Source organism: Gavialis gangeticus, unplaced genomic scaffold (assembly GCF_001723915.1).
Source record: "Gavialis gangeticus isolate Ggan-Ray unplaced genomic scaffold, GavGan_comp1, whole genome shotgun sequence".
Lineage (NCBI taxonomy): Eukaryota > Metazoa > Chordata > Crocodylia > Gavialidae > Gavialis > Gavialis gangeticus.
This window is the reverse complement of record NW_017728992.1, coordinates 71,949,097-71,957,245: the sequence shown is the minus strand read 5'-3', so window position 1 is coordinate 71,957,245 and position 8,149 is coordinate 71,949,097. Positions and strand designations below refer to the sequence as shown.

The window sequence follows — 8,149 nt, the reverse complement described above, 5'->3', positions numbered from 1 at the left end:
AGTATTAACTTTGCAAAGTCGATATTTTAATGTGTTTGCTTACTAATGTAACTGTATAAACTCTAATTAGAAGTTTAGTGCCATGTGACAAATTCGATCCCTGCATACAGCCATGTAAATTCAGAGCAACTCTACTAAGTCACTGGTAAACGTCTACAGTTATGCACAGTAAAATATCGACTTTGCAAAGTTAATACTTGTTTAACACTTGCAACAGCCTAGTGACATCATCGTTCCAAAGAGTGGTCATGTTAATGAAAGGTTAGCAAAATGCTTTTTAACAACACAGGTGAACACAAGTATTTTTTAATCCACAGTAAAAGCCTCAGTTCATTCATCCCACAAGATTTTAAACAATTTAGAGCACTGATTTAATTAGCACACTGAACATGTGACTTTATCATCATGTAAGTAGCTAAAGCTCCTGTGCCAATATCCTGGCAACACATAGTATTCTAGATGTTAGCTCACAATGGAAAAAACAGTAAACAAATGAATCACCTTACAGCAGTTAAACACTAGTACAAAACCACATGATGGGACTTACTCGGCAATAAATTGTTTGGCAGCAACTTAGGTGTGCAAGTATTGTCCATCCAAGCACTAATTACATCTGAGAACATATGCATAATATCCTGGGACTGACTGTATGAGTGTTGCTGTTGTAATGCAGCCTCAGGAATGTAAGGGGAAACTGATATTAAGAAACATGCATCAGAGTTGATGTGGCTCTACTGATATTTTAGTAAGGTAAAAACAGCAAAATGAATTATCTACGTTGAATAATCATCACATGACAAAACAAAAAAGACCAATGGCCTCAAACAGAAAAGCAGGTTCAGCATGCCAAGGGTATCTGCTGACTAACAAGTAATGAAAGCAAATACTTGCACTCAAGTAACATTAATGAAAGTTATGGCTACATTAACTACCTTGATCACAACCTAGTAATAGGCGCTGTGTGGACTCAATAATACAAACAAGAACAGGTAAATAAATTTCTGCTACAACAAATGTTAATACAAACATTTTTTTTTAAAAGAAGTTTAATTTTTTATTTCGAAAACATTAAAGGAAAAATGCTGCTCTCAGTTACGCTAATGTAATTCCAGATCAACTCCAGTGATGATGTCTTTGGAGTTACTGTGCAGTTGCAATGGTGCAACTACAAAACAGACTATTGCCCAAAGTGACTGAGTCATAACAGCTTTATCCTACCACTGAAACTTATAAACATTTACAACATGTAAGATGTCTGCTTTGAAAAAGGAATGTTGCTGCAAGGTTCAAATATTTATATTGCAGATATCTAATCAAATAAATTTCTTTTCTGCTGTTTTCTGCAATCCAGTCATTAATTATCCCTATGTAGTTTATAGATACAGGAGGGAGGAAAGTTAAAATATGTTAGGGTTCCCAAACTATCATTGTACCCAAGGACTTTAGTCTAAGCTATTTAAATATACGGAGCACAATTCCACCTGGAGATACACGCATGCAACTCCCACTAAAGTAAATGGGAATGGTGGACATATAATCTATCAGAGGACAGCACTGAGCTCAGGGACTGCATACATTCTTGCCTACTTGACAACCACCATGCAGAGGTATTAAAAGAACAACAGTGAGTTTTATCAAATGCTGTTTCTGAGAAGAAATTTAATACATCCTGAAGTATTAAATGCATACATCTACACATTCATACTTGTGTCTTAAAAATGTAAAACAAGTATATTTCAGAAGTTAAATACACAGGCTCAGACAAGTTCCTTCCTGCTGCAAGCAATCAGTTTGCATTTCAGCTGCCTATTTTTTGTGGCATTAAGATGTAGTACAGTTGGACATCCTAAACACAATTTTCCAGGAACCATATGTACACGCATACTTGGGCTCTGATCTGACAACATTTTATGGGCTTGATCATGCACTGAGAGTGGTTTCAGTGAAATCAGTGGTGTGTTGAAGTAAGCATGTTAAGTCTTGACAGAACTAGGGCCCTCCAAAGTTGTTACATACACCTTCTGGCTTTGGATCAGGCCTTTAGTAAGTGTAGTAAAGATATTGTCTCCACTTGGGGAAGGAGGGAAGGGAGAGACAGGATATCTCAGCATACAAATCACTGGACTAGATTATCAATTGGTGTAAAGTGGTGTAACTCTACTGAAGTCAACTTCACACAGAGACCTTAAAATGCAAATAATCAGACCGCTCAAAGTTTACAAAGCATTTATATCATTCATCTGATTAGGCTCCTCCAGTCTGCACATAAGTAGCGTCATCTGATGTATGCTATACAAACACCCTCAAAAAGCACATTTTAAAGGGTGCCCATTTCTAACTCAAGGTAGGGGAATGGGCTCTCCTCTCTCTCAAATAATTCTGTAGTTTTCATAAAAACACAAGTATCTTTATGTTTGCTGGAGTGAAGCTGAATGGAAATAAGCTACGCAAACAACCAGACAAGCAATGAAGATTTAGCATGACCTAAACACGTTGATCTTTCCATGAAATGTTTTTGTGCTGATAATTGGCATTATTGAATCTTTGTGATTACATTTTGCTATGACCAATTATAGCAAAATAAGACGTAGCATTCTTTTTAAATGCCGTTACTGTCACTGGAAAACTTTAATCTATACAAGTTAAATGTCACTACTGCTATTCCATTCTGGCCAGCAAGTCAGTTATTAAGGTCATTTGCAAACAATAGGCAGCAGTAACATTAACGATGTAAACTCTTTTCATTTCCCCAGAGTACTGAGCAATAATCACTCATATTTACAAAGAGAGAGCATCTCCCAATGAACATTGTTTTAGTAACATTTAGCAATTCGGAAGGTTGTGCTGAGCTATAAAAACCCTTTTAGAAAGGACCTGTGCTAATTTATGAGCACCCACCCTTTCTTGATACCCAAGTGTCAGATACCCATCTGTTAGAACAGTCCAGCTTTTAAGACCAGGTTATTCTCAGTCATCTTCATTTTCCATCCCCACTGTTCAACTGCGTCAGATGAGTACAATCTGATGAACGGTTTGATTTTTTTAGCGTTACATTATTAATGCAGAATATGTAATAATACCTGCTAAACAAGCTATCACATCAACATCATTGGTCTTTAAGAGATCATGGCCCTGCAGATAAATCCAGAAGGAAATTATTAGACACGACTTAAAAAATGCTCCTTTATAATATACAGGGACAAGCTGAGCTAGGCCTCCTGCTTGTAGAGCAAAATGAAATAATTATACATATACGCAAGCCACTTTATTACGCCCGGCTTATTCAAGATGGCTATGGCAGTTATCTTTGTGAAACTAAAGATGTCTCCTTGAATAACTGAACTGTAATACTAATTACACTACAGGTGTCCCTGGGCAACTTCTGCCACCAGTCCTACTAGTAAAAGCTTAGACAAACAGCACCTTCAACTGCAGGCGCACACGCAATCAGAAACAGCACAGCTTCTTTCAGGCTCTGTTTTGACACTATCAAAGGACATGTTGACACAAAATGAAGCAACAATGCTGCAACCAGAGAGAGTTGTTGTTCTTTTTTCCCCCCCTTCCCCAACACCAAAACAGATGCAGGCCTTTAAATTTACCCAAAAATATTAGTAATAAAATCCCTAATTGTTGAACAGCTTTTTCAAAAGATGCTCCTGCCCCACAAAGAAAACAACTTCATGTTGATCCCTGCGCAGGGACGCTTCTTACAGGGCAGGGGGAGGAATTCTTGCTCTTAGCTGGAGAATACATTGTTTTTAAAGAGCATTTGCTGGCGCTCATGGCCATCATGGGCTTAGTTTTATAGTGAGGGGAGTTAACAGCATGGAAAAGGAAGACACGGCTCCAACTTAGCCAAGTCTCCAGGGCTTTTGGAGACCAAGTGGCTGCATAAAAAGGGGCTCAGGAGAAGGCAGCAGCAGGAAGGGGAAGTTCTTGGCTGGCCATCAGGCAGGTCGTGTTCTCTGGGCAGATACAAGCTCTTTTCTTAGCCCCGCCAGAGTTGGGGATATGGCTCTTCACAAGCTTCCCAGGCTGGACTCAACACTTCGAGTCGCTTCATCCTGCTCCCAGCCCCTTCCCTTTGTTATGCACAACTCCACCGGGCCAGTGCCTCTTTCCCCCGCCCAGAAAAACATCGCGGCTTCCAGCCAAACAAATTGCATCTCCTGAGGGAGGGACGAGCCCCCCCCCTTCACCCGCTCCCGCCCGGGCCCAGTGGCTGCGGGGTCCCACACAAGCCCGGGGGCTACCCCGTGCCCCCCCCCGGGCGGCCCCACCTCGCCTGCCCTGCCCAGCCCCCGCCGGCAGCACCAAAGTGAAGTTGAAAATTGAAAGTAATTACCGGAGCAGCCCCCGCGCCGCAGCGCCGGCGGGACCTCCGCCTCATGAGCCCGGGCATCGGGGCAGCCTATGCCCGCCCGCGGGGGCTCCCCCTCCATGACGTGCCTGCGCCGCCGCCCTGCCGCGCCCCCGGCCTCGCCCTTTGTTCGGGCCGCGGAGCGGGGTCCGCCGGCCCTGCACTGCCCGGCCCGACTCCAGCTTCGGCTCGTCCTACGGGACTGGCCTGGCGGTGTCCCGACCCACACAGGCTCCGCCCCCGGCCCCGCCTGCCCGCGCCCCTCGGGCCAGGTAACCCCGCCCCTACACACGCACACCTTGCAGCCACGCACAACCCAAAACACTTCTCACGTACAACCCCCCCCCAACGCACCCTTCGGCCACACACACACCTTTCAGCCACAGACATCCCAACACACACCGCAACACACCTTTCAGCCACATACACACACACCAACACTCTTTGGCGACGCACATTTTTCAGCCACGCACCTTTCAGCCACAGGCACCAAAACTCTTCAACCACACGCACACCTTTCAGCCCCACACACCCTTTGGCCACAGCCACACACACGCTTTTCAGCCACATCAGCTTACAATACCACCTCCACCACACTGCACACAACTCCTCTCACACACACCCCCAACACACCTTTCAGCCACACACACATCTAACACACCTTTCAGCCACATCAACCTGCAAAACCACCTCCACCACAGGACGCACAACAAGTCCTCTAGCCCCTGCATTGTGATTCAGCATCTCCTTGAAGTGAGGCAGGATATTAATGCACCAGAGCAATGCCTGGGTCAAGGTAAAGTCTAGTATCACTGCTCTCCCAGCTTCCCATTGCAACAGGCTGCTCTGGTACAAGGCAGGCTTGAGGAGAAGAGGAGGGGCACACGGGTAATCTGGCATTCAGGAGATAGGCTGAATAGGAGGAAAAGCGCCCCACACTACGCTGTGGTGCTTGGTTCCCTTTTTTTAAAGATAGATATCTATGTTCTGTAAAAAGAGAAAGAAAAAGAAAAAGTTGAATACATAGCTGCCAAGTCGAGTTAATGAAAAACCCTTCGGTAGTTAACTCATTTAGTGCAGCAGGCATGAAATAAAGTATGTGGCACAAGGCCAAAGCATAAAGGATCCTCTCTGGCCATGTTCTGGGCTCCCTTGCTCACTACTGGACTCTCCCTCAGTCTAACAAGGAATGATTCTGGCCATTTCCAGAGTGAAGTGGGCAGTTGTCTTCTCCAAAAGGTTGCATTTAACTGTCCCACCTCAAACCATGCGGCCATTTGCCAAAATAAACACCAGCGCCTACTAGAGACATGACCATGGAGCCTAAAAAAAAAATTATAATTAGTTAATTAAATAAGGTTACTTTCCTCTTGCGGGTCCTGTTCAAGATGCTCCCAAGCAACTCATTCCTGGTAACACCACATAAACATCAATTATACTATCCAAGTTGGAGTGGAGACTTGAACCGAGCACAAAACGTGGTATGGTTCATGACAGGCATTCCTTTAGTGAATGTGCCTATTGTGTAGTGTAGAAATGACCATTATTCATAGCATTCATGGAGTCTGTTGGTCAGCAGCACTTTTATTCTACCACACCACCAAGCTTTAAATTCAAGGCTTTCAAACTCAACTAAATATTTACCAGCTTTTTTTTAAATACACCCTTTAAAAAAAGAAATCTACCAAAGTTTGAAACATGGCAATTTTCTTCATAAAAGGCCATGCAATTTTTTTTTTTTTGAAGCCGCAATCTCCAAAAAAATCAATGAGGAATTCTGCTTTAAAAATAATAAAAATCGATTGAACTATAAGGCCCAAAGTGATTTTCCTAGGAGCACTTTGCAGTCACTTAAAATCATTTAGTGCCAAGATTGCTACAGATCTACATGACAAGGCTAAGGTGAGGATGGGTGTAACTCCTGGTTTACATGCCACCGTTTTATTATTATTATTATTATTTCCTTTCCCAGACAGGTATGAAGGGAACATGGTTATTATTAATACATAGTGCTGGGTCATGTTATATCTATTTCCTTTTTCTCTAGCGGGTCTCAACTTGTTACTCCAAATAGCCTCCTCTGCAGAATCCTCCCCTGCACTTTATGAACACAGACCTACGAGAGCCCGTGGCCGTGCTGTGCGAGGGTTAATCCGCATATTTAGCCCTGTACATACACCCAGGGAAAAGTATGTGTCAATAAATACAGGAGCCCGGCTCCAGGCTGGGAACCCTGGCGAGCACTCACACAAATGCACTGGGAGCGGAGGCGAGGCGAGCTGGGGATTGGCGGGCTGGGCTGTCAATCCCGGCGCGGGGGCGGGCGCATGCAAAGCAGAGCTACTTTGCATCGGCGTTCCCTATTCTTCTCTGCCCCTGCCTCGGCGAGTGACCAAACCCCGGAGCGGAGGAAACTTAGCCATTTGCACGGAAAGAGTTCGTCTCCTTCAGCAGTGCTGGAGATGGAAAATATTCATTGTCGCTTCAGTGAGGGAGGAAGAGATGGAGCATATTTAGCAATAATCCCGGGGGAGGCGGGAGAGTCGTGCCTCTCCCAAAAAGGGGACTTTGACCTTACATTGATCTCCGAAGGGCTCCCAATTAAAGATTTCTTTTGGGGCGCGGGTCAGACTCTAGCAACGCCCCGACTGCCTCGAATTTATGAACTCATTAGTCTAATTTCATTATTTAATCATGCGCCCGGCAATCGTGTTTCCTTAAGAAAGGACTGACCTATTTTTGGCTTCAGATAAACGATCATGTTAACAGATGTTAATCTTGTAATCTGTTTTTCCTGTAAGCACTTCGCATACCCGCGTTTCAGACATTAAAAGAGAGAGAGAGAGAGATCTTTCCCATACGCCTTGACGTCACGATTCAGCTCTTATTAAAAATTCTTGCAATGGTTTCAAAGACATTAAATCTTTTTCACTTTATAAATGCTGATTTGTTCTGCTTCAACTCCCACAGGCTTTTATTTGCATTTCAAATTCCACAGGTTACACCAGTCGCCTTTCAGAAAATGTAAACCAACAATAAGGCAGCAAATGTGTGTGTGCCTGTGTGTAAACCAACAATACCGCAGCAAATGTGTGTGTGAGGGTGTGTGCACAAACCAACAATAGGGCAGTGTGTGTGTGTGTGTGTGTGTGTGTGTGTGTGTAAACCAACAATTGGGCAGTGTGTGTGTGTATGCAAACCAACAATAAGGCAGCAAGTGCGTGTGTGCATGTGTGTAAACCAACAAGGCAGCAAGTGTGTGTATGCAAACCAATAAGGGAGCCAGTGTGTGTGCATGCATGTGTAAACTAACAATAAGGCAGTGCGTGTGTGTAAACCAACAATAAGGCAGCGTGTGTGTGCACACGTGTGTAAAACAATAAGGCAGCATGTGTGCATGTGAGTAAAACAACAAGGCAGCACATGTGTGTGCCTAAACCAACAAAAAGGCAGCAACTGCGTGTGCGTAAACCAACAATAAGGGGGGGGGGTGAAATAAAAACCAGAATTACCGTTCAGAGGAAGACTCAGCCAACGTGTACTGGCCCATCTAGTGTCCAAGCACTCCTTTATCTCTATGCTCAAGGCAGTGAATAAGATCCAGGCACACAATGCACGTTCCCTAGAAGATACTTGTCTACTGCTGGGAGCTTATTAACGCTGGTAATAAATGGTGCTGACTCCTAACCAACACTTTTCAGTTTAAAATACAGGGTTCCTCTCTAGTAGTTAATTGCAGAGGTTAGCTAGTTTCAGAGTAAAAAAAAAAAAAACAAAAAAAAACAC

At 43.8% G+C, this 8,149-nt stretch overlaps 1 protein-coding gene across 4 annotated transcripts in view; it reads right to left on the bottom strand.

Annotated features, from left to right (window-relative positions):
- Nucleotides 1-8,149, bottom strand: part of ZNF516 (zinc finger protein 516) — a 208,584-nt gene that overhangs the window by 188,299 nt on the left and 12,136 nt on the right. The window contains exon 1 of one of the 4 annotated variants that reach the window (XM_019524263.1): nucleotides 4,349-4,527. The exons of 2 other annotated variants lie outside the window; for them this stretch is intronic. The gene's annotated coding sequence lies outside the window, so the exon portion shown is untranslated. Of the gene's footprint in view, nucleotides 1-4,348; nucleotides 4,528-8,149 lie in introns of those variants that run through there. One more of the 4 variants, XM_019524253.1, reaches the window with a different exon arrangement.